Source organism: Chiloscyllium plagiosum, unplaced genomic scaffold (genome assembly GCF_037043375.1).
Source record: "Chiloscyllium plagiosum isolate Xiang-an unplaced genomic scaffold, Cpla_swu_hap1 HiC_scaffold_34, whole genome shotgun sequence".
Classification (NCBI taxonomy): domain Eukaryota; kingdom Metazoa; phylum Chordata; class Chondrichthyes; order Orectolobiformes; family Hemiscylliidae; genus Chiloscyllium; species Chiloscyllium plagiosum.
Window position 1 is genome coordinate 21791208 of NW_028270172.1, and position 24437 is coordinate 21815644.

Genomic DNA, 24437 nt, shown 5'->3' on the forward strand with positions numbered 1-24437 from the left:
AAATAGATTCTGGGCAGGAGTGAAAGCAACAGGGTGGTCATTATGGGAGACTTTAACTTCCCCAACATTGACTGTAAATGCTATAGCTCTAGTACGTCAGATGGACCAGTATTTGTCCAATGTGTGCAGGATGGTTTCCTGACACAGCATGTTGAAGGGCCAACAAGTAGGGAGGCCCCACTGGATCTGGTACTTGAAAATGAACCAGACTAGGTGCTTGATTTAGTGATAAGTGAGCACTTTGGAGAGAGCGACCATAATTCTGTTATACCTAGTTTAGCAATGGAAAGGGACAGGTACATGCCACAGGGCAAGAGTTATAAATGGGGGAAGGGCAATTATAATGCATTTAGGCAAGACTTAGGAGGCATGGAATGCAGCAGTAAAATGCAGGGGATGGAGACAATCAAAATGTGGAGCTGGTTTAAGAAACAGATATTGTGTGTCTTTGATAGGTATGTCCCTGTCAGGGAGGGAGAAAGTGATAAGGTAAGGGAACTGTGATTTACTAAAGAAATTGTATCTCTTGTTAAGTGGAAGAGGGAGGCTTATGTGATATTGAGGCAAGATATTTCAGATGCGGCGATGGAGAATTACAGAGTAGCTAGGAAGGATCAAAAGAAAGAGTTAAGAGGAGCAAGGAGGAACATGAGCAGTCTTCAGCAGGTAGAATAAAGGAGAATCCTAAAGATTTCTAAAGGTATGTGAGGAATAAAAGGATGACTAAGGTAGGAATAGGGCATGTCAAAGATAGAAGTGAGAAGTTGTGTGTGGACCCTGTGGAGATCAGAGAGGTGCTAAATGAATATTTCTCATCTGTTTTCTCTTAGCAAAAGGAAAAGATTGTAGAGGAAGAGACTGAGATACAGGCTATTAGACTTGAAAGGATTGAGGTTAGTAAGGAGGAGGTGTTTTAAATTCTAGAAAGTGTAAACATAGATAAGTCCCCTTGGCCAGATGGGATTTTTCTGAGAATTCTCTGGGAAGCTAGGGAGGAGATGGCAGAGCCTTTGGCCATGATCATTGAGTCATCATTGTCTACAGGTTTAGTACCAGAGGACTGGAGGATTGCAAATGTTGTGCCCTTGTTTAAGAAGGGCAGCAGAGATGACCCAGGTAATGATAGACCAGTGAGCCTTACATCTGCTGTAGGAAAAGTTTTGGAAATGATTATAAGAGATAGGATTGATAATCATCTCGCAAGCAATAGTTTGATTTGAAATAGTCAACATGATTTCGTCAAGAGCAGGTTGTGTCTCACAAACCTCATTGAGTTTTTTGAGAAGGCAACCACGCATGTAGGTGAGGGCAGGGCAATTGATGTGGTGTATATAGACTTCAGTGAAGCCTTTTATAAGGTTCCACAGGTTAGGCTACTGGAGAAAATGCAGAGACATGGGATTAAAGATGATTTAGCAGTTTGGATTAGAAACTGGCTTTCTGTAAGAAGGCAACAAGTGGTGGTTGATGAAAAATATTTAGCCTGGTTTCCGGTTACTAGTGGTGTGCCACAAGGATCTGTTTTAGGACCATTGCTGTTTGTCATCTTTATAACGAATTGGACGCAGGCATAGATGAATGGTTTAGTACATTTGCAGATGATACTAAAGTCGGTGGAGTGGTGGACAGTGTGGAAGAATGTTGTAGGTTGCAGAGAGACTTGGATAAACTGCAGAATTGGGCTGAAAGTTGGCAAATGGAGATCAATGCAGATAACTGAGAGGTGATTAACAGGAAGGCAGAATACTGGGTCAGTGGAAAGATTCTTGGTAGTGGGGATGTGCAGAGGGATCTTGGTGTCCATGTATACAAATCTCTGAAAGTTGCCACCCATGTTGATAGTGCTGTTAAGAAGGCATACGGTGTATTAGGTTTTATTGGTAAAGGGATTGAGTTCTGGAGCCCTGATGTCATGCTGCAACTGTACAAAATGCTAGTGTGGCCTCACTTGGAGTATTGTGAACAGTTCTGGTCATCCCATTACAGGAAGGATGTGGAAGCATTGAAAATAGTGCAGAGGAGATTTACCAGGATGTTGCAAATGTCTTATGAGGAAAGGCTGAAGGACTTGGGTCTGGGGTGGGAAGAAGGCAAAGAGGAGATTTAACAGAGACATACAAGATGATCAAAGGCTTAGATAGGGTGGACAGTGAGAGTCTTTTTTCTTAGGAATGATGACATCGGCTTGTACGAGGGGGCATAGCTGCAAATTGAGGGGTGATAGATTTAAGGCAGATGTCAGAGGAAGGTTCTTTACTCAGACAATGGTAAGGGCATGGAATTCCCTACCTGCCAATGTAGTTAACTCAGCTGCATTTAAACAGTCCTTGGATAAGCACATGGATGATGATGGGATAATGTAGGGTGATGGGCTTAGATTAGTTCACAAGTGGGCACAACATTGAGGGCCGAAGGGCCTTGGTCTGTGCTGTTTGTTCTATGTTCTATGTCAGGATTACCTGAATGATTGGGATAAAGGTATCTCATTCGTATTGTTTGCCATTAGAGATGACCTAAACAAATCTACTCAGTTTACTCCCTTTGAGTTAATATTCGGGCATGAAGTGAAAGGCCCTTTGAAATTAATTAAAGAAAAATGGTAGGACCAAAGTTGAAGATCTTACACTTAGATTATGTATCGGAGGTGAGGGAGAGATTAAACCGAGTAGGTGAATTAGCTAAACAGCACATAAAGAGGGCACAGTGTAGAATGAAGCTGCTGGCAGATAAAATCTCTAAGACTCGGACATTTTCCCGAGAGGATGACATGTTAGTGTTGTTACCAGTGATAGGAGATCCCTTCAAAGCCAGGTTTAGTGGTCCCTTTCCAATTGGGAAAAGGTTGAGTCAGGTGAACTATTTAGTAAAGATGCCAGATAAAAAAAGGTATCAGTATGTTATGTGAACATGTTGAAACTGTATTATACTAGAGAGAAAGAACTAGAAATGGGTGTTAGTTACTGCCCCACAGAGTGAGGAAAAAAAATCCAGATGGTGTGGATTTCAATGTGCCTCACAAAAGATTTAAAAATGAAGAAGTCCTTGAAAAGTGGGGTAGGTTAGTAAGCTACCTGTCTCAGGAGCATAGAATGCAGTTGAAAGATTTGTTAATGCAGTACAAGGACATATGTAAGAATCAGATGGGGAGGACTAATGCTATTATATATGAAGTAGATGTAGGGAATACTGTTTCGATAAAACAACACTCCTATCAGCTTAATCCTCTTAAAGCCAGACAGGTCCAGATGGAGGTGGAGGCCATGCTCAACAAGGACATCATCGAACCAAGCCAAAGCGAGTGGAGTTCACCGATTGTCTTAGTTCCCAAACTGGACGGGACTCAACGATTCTGCATTGATTATCGGAAGGTCAACGCCGTTACAAAATCAGACTCATATCCAATTCCTAGATTGGAGGACTGTATCGAGAAAGTTGGACTAGCCAGTTACATCGCCAAGTTGGACTTAATGCCTGGTTACTGGCAGGTACCTGGATCAGAGTTGGCAAAAGAAATTTCTGTGTTTGTAACTCCAAATGGGCTATATCAGTTTAAAGTGATGCCCTTTGGAATGAAGTACGCACCCACCACATTCCAAAGACTCATGAGCAGAGTTGTGGCTGGATTAACAAACTGCGCAGTCTATTTGGACGATGTAGTGATCTTTAGTAAGTCCTGGCATGATCACCTGGTACAATTGGCAGAGCTCTTTGAATGACTATGAGAAACAAAACTGGTGATAAACTTGAATAAAACAGAATTCGCGAAAGCAGAGGTGACGTTGTTGGGACATAACATCAGTCATGGAAGGTTGACTCCATGGAATGCAAAGACGAAAGCCATCACGGAATTTCCACGACCAATCTAGAAAAAAGAGGTGCTTCGATTCGTAGGACTCAACGGATTCCATCAGAAGTTTGTTTCAAACTTCAGCGGTGTAGTGGCATTGTTAGCCGATTTGCTGAAGAAGAACACAAAGATTCGGTGGACAGAATCATGCCAGGAGGCAGTTGACCATTTAAAAGCCATGTTAACCAACAAACCAGTTTTAGCTACACCCAACTATTTCAAAACCTTTTAAAGTCGCCATCGATGCTGGTGACATAGGAGTTGGAGCGACAGGAAGATGAAGATGGAAATGAACTGCCGGTTGGTTACTTTTGGAAGAAGATAAACATCCACCAGAGGAAATACTCCACAATTGAAAAGGAACGATTGAGTTTGGTACTGGCCTTACACTATTTTATGTGTATGTCATGAACAATGTATTGGGGATGGTTGAGTACACAGATCATAATCCTCTTATATTCTTAAAACGTTTTAAAGATAAGAATATGAGACTATTTCATTGGAATCGTACATTACAGACTTTTACTTTAAAAATCATACATGTTGCGGTTTGGAAGAATGTAATCACAGATGTGTTATCACAGATTTAACTCATAGAGTTTCAATGGGACTTGTCTTTATGTAATGTTAAATATATATACAGGTAAATGGGAAAAAGCTAAGGTGAACTTATATTAAAATTAACGGTATGTTAGGATAATGTGTTTAAAAAGTACAGAAAAAAAAGAAGCCATCTTTTCATTATGATAGTTCATTTTTTCTTAAGTGGGGAGGTGTTATGAAGATGTGGGTGGACTTCAAGAAAGTTAAAAGCAGCAGAACTACCGGACACAACGCCAAGTGTTCTCAATAATTTAACAATGTGACACTTAGTCAAACAACTCAATTAGCTGATTGCCTGGTGACAAAAAAAAATTCGAATTTGGCCAATCAGTTTAAATGATATCCTGAAAAAATACCAAAAACCAATCCAATTTGAATTTAGTATATTGACAATCTTAATAGCGAATGACACAATCCGATGCTTTGGGGGGTGTAACACTGGGGAAAATTGAACAGTTGGAGTAGAACTGCCAAGCCCCAGTGGGTACCATACTGCTTGAAAAATAGCTCTCTTAAAGGTACCTTTTTGATCAGTAATCCGTGATGCAGAAATTCCTAACAAGAAAGGAAGACACAGGAAGATCCAAATAGAAGAACCGAAAGCTGCCTGGTTTTGAGATAAGAAGTTTTGTTCTGTAAATCTTAATTGGGAGTTTTATAGGACTAGTATTACAGAAGGGAAGGTAAAAGGTAGGTTAGAGTAAAGACTTGTATGTAGTTAGTTAATTATACACGAAGAAATAAAGTTGTTAATTTTTACTTTAAATAGCTCTTGACCACTCAAATTTTTAGTTTACTGCATGGGATAAATCTTTTCTGTGTTGCTGGTTTTAAATTAAACAGGAGAGTTTACCCTGTGTCATAAAACTACTCAAAACAATTAAAAATCTACATGTCCTACTTCTGACTTTCAATGCAAGCTGCCAAGATACAGAACCTGGAACATTGGGTCTAAAATAATCCCCACCTCCCTTCATTAAACTGCACCGTAGCCCACTTGCCCATTAACAGAGGGAAATCAAGCTGAAACCATGTCTACTGTATTGACGTTGCAGATCAATTCCTATTCCAAATTCCTAATGCATTCTAGCAACTCCATCCCTGATTCTCTAACCTATGGTTTCAAATGTGAATAAAGAGTCAAACAGGCTTCCCCAGTGGATGTTTTGAGACTGAATGTCCAACACATTCTCAACAGGGTCCTCCTACATGTAGGCTCGCAACTGCTATTTAGTTCTGATGAATTTATAATCGAGGCATACATAGCGACACAATGTAATCTTGCTGTATAAAGGAAAGCTGTATGAAATCTAAGCAGCTCCATGTGAAACTTGGCAAATTCTGACAATTCGATCAATTCCTTGGTTCGGATTGGTATTTGTGTAATCTTCCTTGTGTGTATGCGTTTTTTTTTAATGAAGACTGCTGGTGTTTTAGAATTACATTGTACATTGGTTTCTTTGTAGAAAAGAATCCATTAAATTCAGGGTGTTGACTGTTCCAGTCCGGTGAAAGCTTATAACACCCAGCAGTGTTTTTCTTTTAAGGGAATGATGTGTGTATGAAGAAGATACAATTACAGTCAGGATTAATTGAAAACAGAAACATGAGAGCGTTAAGATGGGTGTTCATTTGTTTTCAGGTTATACAGCACATGATAAGTGCTCTCTACCAACATTGTAGTGAGTGAGCTTAGTGTATGTGGATATTAAACACAGACACCTTCATGGCCCTACTGTTCAGTGTGGTCAGCTGATTTTTCTTTACTTGTCCCTGAAAATCTGCATACTGCTTGGCCAATTAATCATCATGGCAAAAATTCAGGTAAGTATTTTTGGAAGAAGAAAATCTTATTTTCTGTTCCATTGTGCTGAGATTCTATTAAGTTGAAATAACAGCTTGGATAGACACATTGCAAACATACTTAACGAACTGATGTCCCTCTCCAGAAAGACACAGTTCATGGTAAAGGAGACACATTATTTATTCCATTGTTTACCAAAGCCGTAGGAGGAGCTGAGTATAGGAGCTGGGTGCAGGCCCATATTATGGCTGTACAGGTCATTAGTTAGGCCACTTTTGGAATATTGTGTGCAATTCTGGTATCCCACCTTTTGGAAGGATGTTGTGAAACTTGAAAGGATTCAGAAAAGATTTACAAGGATGTTGCCCGGGTTGCTGGGTTTGAGCTATAGGGAGAGGCTGAATTGGCTGGGGCTGTTTTCCCTGGAGCATCAGACGCTGAGTGGTGACCTTATAGAGGTTTATAAAATTATGAGGTGGCATGGATAGGGTAAATAGACAAGGTCTTTTCCCTGGGGTTGGAGGAGTCCAGAACTCGAGGCTATAGGTTTAGGGTGAGAGGGGAAAAATTTAAAAGGGACCTGAGGAACAACTTTTTCCTGCAGAGGGTGGTGCACGTATGGAATAAGCTGCCAGAGGAAGTGGCTAGAGGCTAGTACAATTACAATATTTAAAAGGCATCTGGATGGGCATATGAACAGAAAGGGTTCAGAGAGATATGGGCCAAGTGCTGGCAAATGGGACTGGATTAGGTTAAGATGTCTGGTCGGCATGGACGAGTTGGACCGAAGGGTCTGTGTCCATGCTGTATATCTCTATGACTCTATGAGCTGTGTTGCTTTTGCTGCAATTCATACTCCCAGCATATTTGGGAGCAGAGCATATTTTGCCTGAATTTTGTTTGTGAATTCTCATAAAGCACAAAGGGAAATGTCTGACTCAGAGAAGATGGGGGCTATTATTATGGCTGTCATTTACTAATTTTGAGCCTTCTAGTTCTCCAAATATCATACAGTCGTAGAGTCAAAAAGGCATGGAAACAGACCCTTTGGTCCATGTTGACCAGGTTTGCCAAGCTAAATGAGTTTCATTTGCCTGCATTTGGCCCATACTCCTCTAAACCTTTCCTATTCGTGTTCCTGTCAAATGTCTTCTAAATGTTGGAACTGTACCTGCACCCACTGTTGCCTCTAGTAGTTTATTCCATACACACAATATCCTCTGTGAGGAAAAGTTTCCCCTCGGGTCCCTTTTAAATCTTTCTCCTTCACCTTAAACCTATGCAGTCTAATTTTGAACTCCTCTACCTTGGGTAAGACCTTTGCTATTCACCTTATCTATGCCCCTCATGATTTTATAAATCTCTACAAAGTCACCCCTCAACTTCCTCTGCTCCGGGGAACAAAGTCCCAGCCTATCCAACCTCTCCTTATACCTCAAACCCTCCAGTCCCAGTAACATCCTTGTAAATGTTTTCTGTACCCTTTCCAATTTAATAACATCCTTCCAATTGCAGGATGAGCAGAATTATACACAGTACTCCAAAAGTGGCTGATGTTTTGAAGTACTACTTGTTGTTGTTCCTGATGATTACACCCTTTTCCATTAAATAGCCCCTCACAGTCTACTGCTGACATTCACATTCAGATTAGTGAACTGCCTACAGTGGAGTGTGATTCATACTGTAGGTTTAGCATCCCTAGTATGATGAAGATCCCAGAGCACAATGGGTCTACTACCTGCTGAATTCAACTTATGAGCAATCTTGGATCCCTCACTGCTGAAACATGACTCTAAATGAATGTTGACTACATGGGTGGCATGGTGGCTCAGTGGTCTCACAGCGCCAAGGACTCGGTTTGTTCCCAGCCTTGGGTGACTGTGTTGTGTTTGCCTGTTCTCCCTGTGTTTGAAAATGTGCAGGTTAGGGGGATTCGCCATACAGGGTTATGGGGTGGGTCAGGGTGGGATGGTCTTTGGAGGGCCAGTGTGGATTCGATGGGCTGAATGGCCTGCTTCCACTGTAGTTGATTCTATACTAAATTTGAGGGCTATACTGGATTATTTCAGCTGTCTTAAGGAAATTCTAGCATTTTTAAGTTGTACCTGTTGTGGACTGGAATGCTCTGAAACAGAATCAACAGGTTTGATTTTCAGTTCAAGACCAGGAACCTGACACTCACATCATTTCCGGGTCTTCTTTTTTAGATTAGATTAGATTACATTACAGTCTGGAAACAGGCCCTTCGGCCCAACAAGTCCACACCGACCCGCCGAAGTGCAACCCACCCATGCCCCTACATTTACCCCTTACCTAACACTACGGACAATTTAGCATGGCCAATTCACCTGACCTGCACATCTTTGGACTGTGGGAGGAAACCGGAGCACCCGGAGGAAGCCCACGCAGACACAGGGAGAATGTGCAAACTCCACACAGTCAGTCGCCTGAGGCGGGAATTGAACCCGGGTCTCTGGTGCTGTGAGGCAGCAGTGCTAACCACTGTGCCCATGTTAGGACAAAATGTGAAAACTCAGTTAGGGCGCTTGAGGGTTACAAGGAAGTCAGGAAAGACCTAAAAAGAGAGCTCAGAAGAGCCAAGAGGGGACATGAGAAGTTGTTGGCGGATAGGATCAGGGTTAACCCCAAGGCTTTCCATAGGTATGTCAGGAATAAAAGAATGACGAAAGTTAAATTAGGGCCAATCAAGGATAATAATGGGAAGTTGTGTGTGGAGTCAGAGGAGACAGGGGAAGCACTAAATAAATATTTTTCGACAGTGTTCACTATAGAAAATGAAAATGTTGGCGAGGAAGATGCAGAGATACTTGCATCTAGACTAGAAGACAAGGAGGTTCACAAGGAAGAGGTATTAGAAATATTGCAGAGTGTGAAAATAGACAAGTCCCCTGGGCCAGATGGGATCTATCCTAGGATCCTCTGGGAAGCAAGGGAAGAGATTGCCGAGCCTTTGGCATTGATCTTCAAATAATCAATAACTTCAGGAATAGTGCCTGAGGACTGGAGGATAGCAAATGTGGTTCCCGTGTTCAAAAAGGGTAGTAGGGACAACCCTGGTAATTACAGACCAGTGAGTCTCACTTCAGTTGTTGGTAAAGTGTTGGAAAAGGTTATAAGAGATAGGATTTATAACCATCTAGAAAATAATAATCTGATCAGGGACAGTCAGCACGGTTTTGTGAAGGGTAGGTCGTGCCTAACGAATCTTATTGAGTTTTTTGACAAAGTGGCCAAACAGGTAGATGAGAATAAACCAGTTGATGTGGTGTATATGGATTTCAGCAAGACGTTCGATAAAGTTCCCCACAGTAGGCTATTATACAAAATGCGGATGAATGGGATTGTGGGAGAAATAGCAGTTTGGATCAGTAATTGGCTTGCTGAAAGAAAACAGAGGATTGTAGTTGATGGAACATGTTCATCTTGGTTCTGGATTAGTGGTGCTGGAAGAGCACAGCAGTTCAGGCAGCATCCAAGGAGCTTCGAAATCGATGTTTAGGCCAAAAGCCCTTCATCAGGAATAAAGGCAGTGAGCCTGGAGTGTGGAGAGATAAGCTAGGGGAGGGTGGGGGTGGGGAGAAAGTAGCATAGAGTACAATGGGTGAGTGGGGGAGGGGATGAAGGTGATAGGTCAGGGAGGAGAGGGTGGAGTGGATAAGTGGAAAAGGAGATAGGCAGGTAGGACAAGTCCGGACAAGTCATGGGGACAGTGCTGAGCTGGAAGTTTAGAACTAGGGTGAGGTGAGGGAAGGGGAAATGAGGAAACTGTTGAAGTCCACATTGATGCCCTGGGGTTGAAGTGTTCCGAGGCGGAAAATGAGGCGTTCTTCCTCCAGGCATCTGGTGGTGAGGGAGCGGCGGTGGAGGAGGCCCAGGACCTCCATGTCCTCGGTAGAGTGGGAGGGGGAGTTGAAATGTTGGGCCACGGGGCGGTGTGGTTGATTGGTGCGGGTGTCCCAGAGATGTTCCCTAAAACAGTCTGCTAGGAGGCGCCCAGTCTCCCCAATGTAGAGGAGACCGCATCGGGAGCAACGGATACAATAAATGATATTAGTGGATGTGCAAGTAAAACATTGATGGATGTGGAAGGCTCCTTTAGGGCCTTGGATAGAGGTGAGGGAGGAGGTGTGGGCGCAGGTTTTACAGTTCCTGGGGTGGCAGGGGAAAGTGCCAGGATGGGAGGATGGGTTTTAGGGGGGCGTGGACCTGACCAGGTAGTCACGGAGGGAACGGTCTTTGTGGAAGGCGGAAAGGGGTGGGGAGGGAAATATATCCCTGATGGTGGGGTCTGTTTGGAGGTGGCGGAAATGTCGGCGGATGATTTGGTTTATGCAAAGGTTGGTAGGGTGGAAGGTGAGCACCAGGGGCGTTCTGTCCTTGTTACAGTTGGAGGGGTGGGGTCTGAGGGCGGAGGTGCGGAATGTAGACAAGATGCGTTGGAGCGCATCTTTAACCATGTGGGAAGGGAAATTGCGGTCTCTAAAGAAGAAGGCCATCTGGTGTGTTCTGTGGTGGAACTGGTCCTCCTGGGAGCAGATCCGGCGGAGGCGGAGGAATTGGGAATACGGGATGGCATTTTTGCAAGAGGTAGGGTGGGAAGAGGTGTAATCCAGGTAGCTGTGGGAGTGGGTGGGTTTGTAAAAAATGTCAGTGTCAAGTCGGTCATCATTAATGGAGATGTAGAGGTCCAGGAAGGGGAGGGAGCACGAGGTGGCGCCAATGCAGTCATCAATGTAGCGGAGGAAGAGGTGGGGAGTGGTGCCAGTGTAATTACGGAAGATCAACTGCTCTATGTAGCCAACAAAGAGACAGGCATAGCTGGGGCCCATACGTGTGCCCATGGCTACCCCTTTGGTCTGGAGAAAGTGGGAGGATTCAAAGGAGAAATTGTTAAGGGTGAGGACCAGTTTGGCCAAACGAATGAGAGTGTCGGTGGAAGGGTACTGTTGGGGACATCTGGAGAGGAAAAAACGGAGGGCTAGGAAGCTCTTTGGATGCTGTCTGAACTGCTGTGCTCTTCCAGCACCACTAATCCAGAATCTGGTTTCCAGCATCTGCAGTCATTGTTTTTACCATGTTCATCTTGGTGTCCAGTTACTAGCGACGTACCGCAAGAGTCGGTGTTGGGTCCACTGCTGTTCGTCATTTTAATAAATGACCTGGATGAGGTCTTAGAAGGGTGGTTTAGTAAATTTGCGAATGACACTAAGGTCGGTGGAGTTGTGGATAGTGATGAAGGATGTAGTAGGTTGCAGAGAGACATAGATAGGTTGCAGAGCTGTGCTGAGAGGTGGCAAATGGAGTTTAATGTGGACAAGTGTGAGGTGATACACTTTGGCTGGAGTAATCGGAATGCAAAGTATTGGGCTAATGGTAGGATTCTTGGGAGTGCAGATGAGCAGAGAGATCTCGGTGTCCACGTACACAGATCCCTGAAAGTTGCCACCCAGGTTGACAGGGTTGTTAAGAAGGCATACAGTGTTTTGGCCTTTATTAATAGAGGGATTGAGTTCCGGAACCAGGAGGTTATGCTGCAGCTGTACAAAGCTGTGGTACAGCCGCACTTGGAGTATTGTGTACAGTTCTGGTCACCGCATTATAAGAAGGATGTGGAAGCTTTGGAAAGGGTGCAGAGGAGATTTACTAGGATGTTGCCTGGTATGGAAGGAATGTCTTACGAGGAAAGGCTGAGGGCCTTGAGGCTGTTCTCGTTAGAGAGAAGAAGGTTGAGAGGTGACTTAATAGAGGCATACAAGATAATCAGAGGGTTAGATAGGGTGGACAGGGAGAGCCTTTTTCCAAGTATGGGGACAGCAAACCCGAGGGGACACAACTTTAAAGTGAGGGGAGATAGGTATAAGACAGATGTCAGAGGTAGTTTCTCTACTCAGAGAGTAGTAAGGGTATGGAATGCTTTGCCTGCATCGGGAGTAGATTTGCCAAGTTTAAGTGCATTTAAGTTGTCATTGGACAGGCATATGGACGTACATGGAATAGTGTAGGTGGGATGGGTTTCAGATTAGTATGACAGGGCCTGTACTGCGCTGTAATGTTCTATGTTCTATCCCCATTTGTCTTGCTTGTGTAATGCAATCTTCAAATCCAAAAGTTTGATTTGGACCAGTAGCAAAATCGCTGCTCAGTTATCTGCTCTGAACATAACTGGTATGGAGGAACTGCCTGTAGTGTACAATCAGCAAGGGCAGACAGCAGCCATGGTATGGCCTGCTGCTGGCTTCCTGAAGAAAGGAGGCAGCACGTTAGAGGGATAGTAGCCTCGGTCCACAAAAAAAATGGCCGAATGGTCAAATAAAAGACACTATGCCCAATCTGGAAAATAATTTTCCGTGTTCCAAAATAAAAATCAGACAGCTGTCCATTAACTGGGCTGGACTGTTCTGGTTGGGCATTTTGCAAATTGAAAATCACTCCCTACCCCTTTACAAGAAGCTTAACAGTCCATTAATTGGTGGTGACTCGATTCCTAACTTTTCTGCACCATATCCCACTTTGAAAATTCTGGAAGAATTTGGACGTGGGTATGCTTTGCTTTAGCCCCATTTTTGCTTGGAAAAGCCATGTTGAATTATCAACTGTGGGACAAAGAAATTGAATGCCAGTGATCAATAAATTGTTTTTTCTGTGCAGATTCAGAGAAGAGCAGTAAATGTGTTTCTGGGAGTCAAAGACAGGGAGAGCTCATAGTCACACACTACTCCAACCAGTACTCCAGACAGGGATTGAAGCAATTTCTGGAACTATTCGGGTAGCAGCTGATGTTGCAATAGGGGTAGAATGCTCCTTGGAAACCTCCATCGACTGGATCTGTTTGGTAATTTATGTTGGCAGCGATAACACTAAAAGAATCAAGAGCTTCAGGATACTGAATAAGTGAGAAAATCAGGTAGCTAGAATGGTTAGATAGTACAATTGTTTAAAGGATTTTAATGCATACAATTTTCTCAAACTGAATTCTGCTTGCAGGAGTCCACATTGAGCACAAAATAGGCAATCACAGGTTAAAATATTCTGTATGGAGCTGTCAAAGTGGGGCACTGTTACCCATTGGAGCTAGTTAATTGTAAATTGGTTAATCTCTTTGAAAAAGGGGTTAACTAGATAGTCATTTATAGCAAGGAATGAAGATGATATGGATACTCAGCATGTCAATTACTCTCTGCTGGCTATATTTCACTAATTCCACTGTAGTTGTGAGCATGTTCTCCATCTGATGTGTTTGGATAACATCAGTTATCAATTTTACTGTTTTATCAAGATAAAATATATTGTATGATATTTGAGGGACTTTACCACCTTCCCTACCTGGACATCTCAGATGCGAGGAGGAATGCTGGAGGGTGGAGAGGTTGGTGGTGAAGGGTTGACGGTGGAAAAACAATCTCTCTTCCAGAGAGTTTGTTAATTAGAAAGTGATGGACCACTTTCTCTGAAGTGCAATCAAAAGGTCAGCAGCCTCAACTGCATCACTACCAGTGGTGACCATTGCCGAGGTCACATTAGTACCATGGCGGCTTGAAGGCTCATAGTTTCTATGGGCAAGTTGAGGCCAGGCTAGCAGGCCATGTTGATGGGAAGGGAAGTATACTGTTACTGTAGCAGCTCCTGTGGTGCAAGAGTGACACATATTAGGGCACATCCACTTGGGTCATGGAGTGGTCATTAAGGAGTGCACCACCATACCTCAAAATGCAAGCCTTTCCCTCCAGGAATCCACTTGGTTTTAGCTGACCATGTGCTGATGGGCCCTTCTGGTGTGGACAAAATGCAAGCAGGAGCAAAACATAACATTTACTCCAGCCCTTAAGTGGCTTAGCTGGCCACCAAGTGAGAAGTTCATGCTGTTGAGGTTTCCACTGCAAAATGATGGCAGGAAGACACTGGATTCATCTTCTGAAGCTTTCCCACACCACATTAAATGCCCTCCCATTTCCCAGACTGTCCCCAATGGTCTGAGGAAATTCAACCCTGAGGCTTACGATAAACAAAATTGGCAAGTCGGAAATGACCAGCTGGTTCCTGAAGCCTGCTCCATATCAGGATGAACTGCATTTAATCACTGAACTTAGCAACCTCCCTCAGAGGCTCAAGATTGGAGGTGAGCATTGTAGCAGAGGACAAAGTGAGCTGTCGGCTATCCACAAAGACATTCTGATCTCCAGTTTAGAACTAACATGAGAAACAGCCATGTGCCAAACAAATGAAGGGAACTGTTGCACAGCATCAGTCAATCCTTGGTGGAATCTGCTTATCCACATTATGAGCATTTTAAGAACTCTAATGGCAGTTGGCTCTCGGGAAACTGACAAAACAACTTCAGTAAACTGAGCAATCATTCACACTATGCGCTGTCACTCTACAAGTCAGATGAAGTAAACATTAAGAGCTTCTTGTAAACAAAGCTTTTTGAAGAGGCTTATTGTGCGTTCAGGTACCTAATCAAATACATGTCAAAATATGTTCGTGCAAAAACTGCGATGTGATGATCCAATAGAGAATATATTGGATATCAAACCATTGCACACAGCACATTCTCCTTTGGAAATACAGCTGAATGAATTTCAATGTATGAAGGCTAACTCATCCATGAATTCGCTCAAACTAGTACAATTGGCAAAAGTCAACATCATCTATCTCAATACATTACCATTCCCCTATCTGATAGTGATATTCATTATAAAGTAAACCCTGGAGTAAATAAATGTTTTTCAGTACAACTGAGAAAGAGAGAGTATTACTCTAAGTTAATGATAAACTAAGTATGCAAGGAACTTGGAAGAGTAGTAAGACAGTACAGACCCTGTAAGAGAGCATGTCTAGATGCCCAATACCACAGAGAAGCAAGACAGCATAGAATCTATGCAAGACAACCAGCAGATGAGAGTCTGGGGAAGAAAGGCAATCCATTCACTTATCTGCAGCTGTCCAAAAATGATTACTGCAGAGTCCTCTCAAAAAACATTCACCACAAATGACCCTCATGATTGGCATCAGCAAAGCTTCTACATTGGTGGGTATCACTGCCAGACCCGAATCTTGAATTATTCTCATCATATATTCATGCAAGCAAATGTTCCAGCAATGTCTGCTGGATGGCAATTGGAAGCAGAAAATCTGGCTGATGTTTTGTTTTAATTTAATAGCATCTCCTCATTGTGTAAAGGATTTGGGATCGTGGAATAGGATCTTTGAGATGCTCAATGCTCGCCATAAATAGCTCAGTGTGAGTGGGGCTATTTAGATGAATTGATAGATTAATAGGAGATTGATTGAAAGGAAGAAGATTATTTGATAGATAAAAGATGGAAGATATACAGTGTTCAGAGAATATTGTCTTAATAATGTAGCAGGAGAAAGTGAGGACTGCAAATGCTGGAGATCAGAGCTAAAAATGTATTGCTGGAAAAGTGCAGCAGGTCAGGCAGCATCCAAGGAACAGGAGAATCGACGTTTCGGGCATGAGCCCTTCTTCAGGAAGGGCTCATTGTTAATAATGTAGCAGTAAGATTAGACACTAGTACATCTCTGATGACCATATACAGCTGTATTTGGTGTTAAAATGTGACAGACGTCTAAAGAAGCTAAAGCATGAAGACAGCTCTGGAATTTGCCTTTTCCTCGACCAGTCTGTTTTGAATCTAAAATCATAGGTATGGGCATCAAATCACACAAGAGTTGGCAGCAACGAAATCTATTGTCTAGAAAATCGTGGCAGTAGTGAAGATCAAGAAATTGATCTGACGTTGGCTGGAGGTGAAAAGCACTAAAAAAAACACTTTTCAATTTTAAAAAAAGTCATCGATAAAAGTTGAAAGGTATCTAGCAGCCAGAAGAGCTAAATAGCTGAACAGCTGCTGTGATGAAAAAACTCTCTGACTAGAAAACTTCTGAAGAAAGATGATCAAAGGCAACTACAAACCAACAAAAGCTTCCGGGTAACAGCGAAATTAAACGTCAGAGAAAACAAAACACAGCAAGAGCAGTAAAAGGCCATTAGCAGCCAAGGAGATAAATCTCGACCAAACAACTTCAAAAATGCTGATTACTTGATACCCGAAACAGTTTAGATTCTTCAGGGAAAATGCAATATAAAAATAAAGCAGTTCAATACTGCAATACTAACTTTCTTTAGATAGGGGTAACCACCTATTGGCAAACAACATCACTTGTTTCTTGAAGAATTAACACCATCACCTAATCCAGATTCTAATGACGGAGAAGAAGAAGCAACTTCATTTCCCCATACACTCCTGTGGTTCCATCAATGCAAGGCCTTTCCTCAAGCTGATCTAATAGAAACCTGTAGAGAAAAATAAAGCTCCAAACTTCACCTCATGTTCCTATACCCTGTCACAGATAGACCTCGCAATTGAAAGAAGTGTCAATACAAAATCATAAAATATCAAATACTAGTTTCTTGTCACAAATGTGATATTAAGACCTCATATTATTCAAGACAAAAGTGCCCAGCCTTTCTCTAAAAATGTATTCATTGTAAGAAAATAAGTAATTTCTCACACATATATTCATGCCTTGTACCAAACCTTGATTCTGCAACGAAACAAGTTTATTTATATATGGAACAACATAAATGGGCAACATCACTCTTTTCTCAGAGAAAATGCAATGCAAATGCTATTGCCAGAGATGAAGAAACAACCCAACTTTCTTATATATTCCTGCAGTTACACTGATGTAAGACCCTTCAGCAAGGACTAGCCTTTGTAGTTCGACTATCCCAAGGTATGTGGTCAGGCAGCTGGATGAATTGAATCGCTGATCCAACTGAAGCCAACAGTGAAAAAGAAAGCTTGTCATCTTTCTATTAAGTGTTCCTATACCTTTTTAAAGACTTTCCTGACTCATATGTCAACTCAAATGTCAACCCAAATGAATCGAATCAAAGACCTGTGGAGGCATTACCTGTAAACATTGTTGAATGAAGTAAGTGAAGCAACTAATTTCTGAAGATACATAAATCTGAATCAGTGTTTCTGACAGGGGAAAAAAGTTGGCATGGAATATTGTGTAAAGTTTTAGGATCCTGAATCAGCCTGATGACGATGTTATTAAGCTGTTCCACACTGGGTCTAAATAGTACAGTTTGGGTGGAGTTAGTTAGATTGACCAATAGCTAGATAGGAGATTGAGCCATTGAAAGGACGTTGATTCATAGACAGAAAATGGAAGACAGAGTTCAGGGAATAGTCTCAGAAACAGTAAGATTAGAATCTGACATACCTCAGATGTCAAAGTACATTTAGTTTTAATGTGAAATAAAGCTTTGAAAGAATTCTAAGCTTGAAGGCAGTTCTTGGCCTTGACTTCTCATTGACCAGTCTATCTTGAACCCAAAGTCTTACATCTGGTAATAAAGCTATGTGTTATAAGACTCACACCACCTCAATTCTATTTAGTCCATTTGTAAGTTTCATGTCTAAAACCAATGTTTCGTGTGTTGACTGTGGTTTGGTTGAAATTAGGAGAAAGTGAGGACTGCAGATGCTGGAGACCAGAGTTGAAAAGTGTGGTGCTGGGAAGTCACAGCAGGCCAGGCAGCATCCGAGGAGCAGGAGAATCGACATTTCGGGCATAAGCCCTTCTTCAGGAAATTGGTTGAAATTAGCTGATATGATTTGTAACTGGAGACTGAATTATTACCTGAATTACCTGAATTATTATCTGAGCTGGTGTGCATAGCTTGGTTATTGACTGAGTGCAATTGCCATGAAACCATCAGCAAAGCTGATGACCCTTTTGTCACCAAACTTACAGGAAATTGCAGCTGGATATCAAATTATCCTTAATGTAAAATTCTTCCTTTGGCTGTCTTCCCAGCATCAGAAGCACGAGGTGCCATTAAATTCTCTTTCACCAGGAGAAATGGCTCCTTTTTATTACTGTATGAAAACATTGCAGTTGGGAGATTCCGTGGATCTCATACTCTCCTCCAGATTTCTCCTCATGGCGGAATTTCGCTCATGCTGATACAGGTTGTTTCTGTTAAACTTGCATTGACGTTAGAGCGGTAATGTGGGAGAAGCCCAAAGCCAAGAATCACCAAGATTTCTTTGAAACTAGTTGACCTTGTTATTCAAAAATGCTGGTGCTGATAAGTACTTTGTATTAAAAGTGCCCTTGGAATGGATTGACACCAAAGCTAAGTTCTGTCATATCTTGACATGGCTAAACATTTCATAATATCAAAGTGCGTCTGTAAAATGAGGTTTTTGCGACTTCAGCCAGCTCAAAGTTAGATCTATATTTTATCACTGAATGGAGTCCTGGGTGTCACTTTTCATTAATGTCATGAACATGGTTTGGATTATAAAATGCAAAACATCGGCACTTTTTAAGCAGCACTATAAATTCATCCCCTGTCAAAAATCACTTTAGAAGTTTATGTTTTATTGAGTGGTTTTAAGATGATAATATGAAGTGGTAATAATTTTGATTGTTCTTACCTTCCTGGTAGCAATAACACCAAGCTGCCTTTTACTGTTCCATTGTTGACCAGCTGGTCAGATTTTCATAGCCTTCATTGCTAATGCAATGATATGGGAATCCTCTGAAATCTTGCAGTGACACCTATACTCAGTACCGTGCTTTCAATGTGATCATACTTATGGTTCAAACTTCACTGGGTCTCTAACAGGAATGTCGCACTAGAAGTAGAACCAGATGATTATAGGAACATGCACAAATATGAATTATGAGTAGAGGTAAGCTATTTGGCCCTTTATACCTGTTACACCATTCAATAAAGATCATCGGTGATCTGTTTGTGTTTCAAATTCCACATTCCTATCTATCTTGGTCAATCAAACATCTATCAACCTCTGCCTTAAAAATATCGCTGCACAATCCTCTAAGAGTAAAGATTTCCCCTCCTCTCTGTCTGAAAACAGTATCCCCAAGTTCCAGACTGACCCATGAGAGTAAACATTCTTTCCATATCTCCAGATCAGAATCTTACACCCGACAATCAAATCACCCCTTGCTCTCTGAACTCCAGTGAAAACAAGCCTGACCTGTGTGACTGTTCTGTATAAGACAACACAATCATTCTAAGATCAATTTAGTAAACCTCCTTTGAACCACCACCTGTCCACTCACATCTTTCTTAGAATCAGGACACCAAAACTGTAACATTATTTGAAATGTGGTCTCACTAATGCCATATATAACTGAAGCAGAACATCCTTACTTTCATGTTCAATTCCTCTCACAATAAAGGCTAGCCTCCCATTCGCCTTCCTGATGATGTGATCTATCTGCACCCTAACCTTTTTTATTCATGCCTCAGTACACCTAGGTCCCTCTGCCTTTTGGAATTCCCAGTTATTTTCCATTTAAGTAATACTCTTCTTTATATTCATTTGCTTTTATTCTGATCTCCAGAAGGTACTACTTTAAGAAGCTAGCTCAAAAGCATTCTGTGAACTGCTCATTGAAGCTGCTATTAACAATCTGAGTTTGCCAGTTATATGTAGACTGAAATCACCCATAGTGATTGCCATCCTTTTGTCTTGAGCATCCAATATTCCTTCTTGTGACTCATCTTACAGTGTGGTTACACTTTGGAGGTCTGTCACTTAAATCTGCAGGCAACTTCTTCTCCTACGATTTGAAAAACACAACAGGCCACTATCAGCGCCTGTTGTGAGAGTGACTGAATTAACATACATTTCCGCACAAGACAACTAATGGGAAAGTTATCACATAAGGCTTCTTTGACCGCTTGTTCCAAACCTGTGACTTCTTCCAGCAAGGTCAGCTGGACACATGAAAAACAATGGGGCTGCAACACCCCTCAAAGCCACACACACAATCCAACTTGGAAGTATGTCACGTTTATCACAGTCACTGTGCTGAAATCACAAGTCTCCCATCTAACAGCATTCTGGGTCTACCAACACCTCTTGGGTGACATCATTCCAAAGGATGGCTCCCCACCACCTCCTTAAAGTCAATAAGTGATGGAGAATAGATGCTGCCCTTGCCAGGAATACATATCCCAAGACCACTTAAATAAGTAGTGGATTGGAAAAGCATTGGAAGAGGTGGGAAGAAAGGGCTGTAAACTTTAAGAATCTGAACTCAAAATCCAACTACCCAGTTCTGGGGTTTATAGATATTAAATGAAAGGGCAAAAGAGAATTGTATCCAGAAGATGGTTTGTCAATTTAAATATTTAATTAATTTGACCATCTGAAATTTAGACAGTTAAATGGTGGAACAGCTTTGACTGGCTGAATGACTTACTTTTTATCCTAGAGACATCTTATGGTCTATCAGATGATTTGGGGACTTGTGACTGCAGAAACATTTAAAAGCAGTGTAAATAATATTCCTACACACCTGAAGATTAGTGCAATCTCTTCTTATGTCTGAAATATTAAAAAGTGCAATAATAACATGGATAAAGATTTGGTTTCTGTATAAATAGGAATATTTGCGAAATTATGAAGAGAGAGTAGGAAATTGATCTAATTGGATAGTTCTTTCAAAGAGCCAGCATAAATTCATTGGGTCAAATGGTTACCTTTTGTGTTGAATGCATCTATAATTTATGAAAGCAGTATACACGTATTTCCTTTGGGGATTGTGTTGAATTTCACAGACAGCTTGAGTCTTCTCTTCATCTGCTGAAATCCCAGAAGGTCCCAGATGCTCTCCTGGCCGAGCTCTTGGCTGTTGACATTTAGTTGCTCTTCAGCAACTCTTCTGTTCTGGATCATTTGGGAGATAGGAAACCTTCCAACTTAGAGAAGTTCTGTCTCCCTGCCAATCTACTACTGCCCGAAAAACACAAAAGTTCCTTCATTGAATATTTTAGTTCCTTCCCTGTATCCTGTGAGCATTTGATTGGTTTCCCAGTATAGGTTGAATTTATACATTACACAAGTAGCAAATTCTAGTTAAGCAAAGTTGATACAGATATAAAATTTGCAACAGTTATTTTCATGCAAGCATTCTGTCCATTCTGTTACCGTCAGTACATGATATGCTTAATCTAGGCAGCGCAATTTGTTAACCTTTCAGGGCCACACTGAAACATATTTCCTACAACAGTGGCTGTAGTGATTGCAATGAGATGGACCTCATAGAATATGAGTTCCCTGATTGACCAGATTAACCACTCTAATCAGGGAGTCTTGGCTGACAGATACATGGAGGAATGTCAAAGGTTTTATTCATTCTGAGAGATGGCTTGGAGGAAGTTGGATCAGTGTCAAGGGCTTTCAACATGCAAATAAAGGGTGAATTGATGACAGGATACAGATTTCTGTGGAGTTATTTCAGTGAGTACATTTCAAATATTTAATTGATGATGAAGCATATTGGGACAGTCTGTGTTCATGAAAGTGGTCATATAAATGCACATCTTTATTTCCTCCTTCCTTCCTTTCTCTTTTTCATTCTTCAGCCCAGTAATATTAGTTGATCCTTGGTGACATTCTGCTAATAATCTGGGGCATCGGGACATCATGTTACTTCTTTTGGCTGCAAAACACTCAGAGAACAAAACCGAGCTCCAGCAAACTCTCAGCTGCTACTTAATAAAGGTCTCCATGCCCAGGAACCCCTTTGGTTAGTGTTGCATCTCTCAAATCATTGGCACCCTCTCTTAAAGTCAAGTGGTAGAAGACATGGGACAAGTTGTGGGGTCTGGGGACAAGGAACAGGGCTTGATTATGGACCTTGCAGAATAATTACATGTCACACCATGTCACATAAAATGTAGATCACTGCAAACCATGTTGAGTCGTTCTATGGAGAAACTCCAAATTATGGACCATCATGTGAAGCATTGTTAATTGTAATCCCACCCAGCCTTGTCAATCAAAAATCTGTAGCTATCAAGTGAATAACCAAGAGTTTCTGATAGTTGTAGTTGGAGGTGTGTGTAATTGTGAGTAACTGTGTACTACGTGTCTGTTCCTATGGTTCCTGGTTAGGGCACCAAACTTAGCATTGAAACAGTATTCTGCAGGCTGCACTATCAGCATTATTTTGGTTGTCCTCTATTACCACATGCTTTGCCCCTTTAGAAATCTTCTATTTGTGAAATATTTAATTCCTAATGAGTTTCACTTCCTCCAGCAGGATTTCTATTCCATCTGTAACTCCACTGATAGCAGACTTCTCAGCTGAATGCCAAGCAAGTATTGCATTAAACAAACAGTATCGAGGTCAGAACCCAGTGCCAGGCTTTACAGACACTTGGTACATGGTCTGGACATGGCTGATCAAAATCTGTGAGGAGTTTGGTATTTGACCAGTGCACCACCTGCAGTGTGCTTGGACTTAGTAAGGGAAACAATCCTTTTATGTTTTAATATTGCTTGTGGGATTTCATCACTAGCACCTGCATTAGTCTTTCTGAATGCAGATTGGCTAAGAGTTTATAAAATTGCCTGAACAAAGACCATCACTATCAAAAGCTCAGAGCTCTAAGAGAAGAAAAGACTTTGAGTTCCATCTTTTCTCTGATGTTGTTAATTACATTCATGAAATGACACAACCCTGGAAACTGTGAAAGCTTTATTGTTTGAATGTTCAACAAGGGAGTGGAATTTAACGAATCACCCAAGGTCTTAGGTACATTTTCACATGTATCAGTGAGCTATGGATTAAATAGTTTAATTAAATAAGTTATAACTTGAAGTCAATTCTGTGGGGTTCTACTTAAAAACTGGGTCATGACCCATTGTCTATCGATGCTTTATCCTGAGCCATTCTCCTTGATGATTCATAGTGTTTTATTATTGCCTTCCGCTCTCAGGACACAGTGAGTAGACAAGATGGCCTCAGTTGGATCAGGAATTGAATTCACTATTGCCACACTAAAAAGACTCAGGACCTATGCTTGGGGAGTGGGGGCTGCAGGCTTAGGGGGAAAGGGCTTATGACAGTGTAAAGGAGGCAACTATATTTGTATGAAGGTGATCCTATAAAACCTTAGTGGGAATAGGGTCATGTGGGTAAGGAATACTGTGGCTTCAAGAGTGTAGGGGTGGTGGGGTGGGGTGGATGCTGCAGGGGAGGATAATGTTTATCCACATTGCCAAATTCTGAAAGGTGAGGAGGGTGGTGGTGGGAAAAGGAAGCAGGTGCAAGCTCATACAAATGGGTTTTGTCGGGAGGTGCAAAGCCTAAGGGCCTCACAGAAGAGGCTGATGGTAGTAGAGTGGCAAAGTCACTGGACCAGCCATCTGAAAAACCAGGTGAATGCTTTGTTGGCATTCATTTGAATCCCACAATGGCAGACGGTGAAATTAGGATTCAGCAAAATGTGGAATAGAGAGCTGTACTAATGGAAACCATGCAAACACTGCCATGTGTTGTGCAAATATTAATGGACTTCTGGTTTATCGATATTCTTAAGGGAATGATCTGCTATCCATCCCTGGTCTGGCCTACATTTGACTAGAGACCCATTGCAATGTGGTTGACTTTTAATTTTCCTTTGATGAATTAGGGATGGACAATAAAAGCTGGTCTAAACCATGGTGCCCATGAAAAGGTATATATAAAAGGCTATGAGGAAGGGAATCTAGATGTCTGTGTTTCACCAACACACAAAACCAGAGACTGGGACCCATTGCCTGAAGAATGTTTGCTGTCTCCTTCCACTGTGCTGGAGATTGATGTATAAAAATGGGAAAGAAACTGGGTGACCCGGAACTCTCTTTGTCAGAGGCTGAAGAGATGTCTTTAGGCAAAGCAATGCATTGGGCTGAGACCATCCAACTGGTACCTACAAGACAGAGGAGAGCCAATGGTTGGAAGTGATGTACTATGAATTACACTGACAGTGGGGTCAATGTGTGAGTTACACTGGAGTGAAGGCTGTGCTTACTCAGTTGGCAGGAAATGGATATTCTGGGATTCCTGCAGGAACAGTCCCAGTCTTGTCCGGTGGGGGACAAGAATCTCTCCTCATAGAGTGTGAGGAGTCTGAAGTCCACCCATCCTTGCTCTTTCTACCTTGTTACGGGCTATTTCCACCTATAAATGGAGAACGGGAGGGATTGGGTGGCACAGCTTTTAGTTCTGGTGTAGAGGGTTGAAAGCTGGTGAGGTGTCCCAGATGAGAGAGTGAGGAAGCAGCACGGAAGCCATGCAGGGTCAGTGATG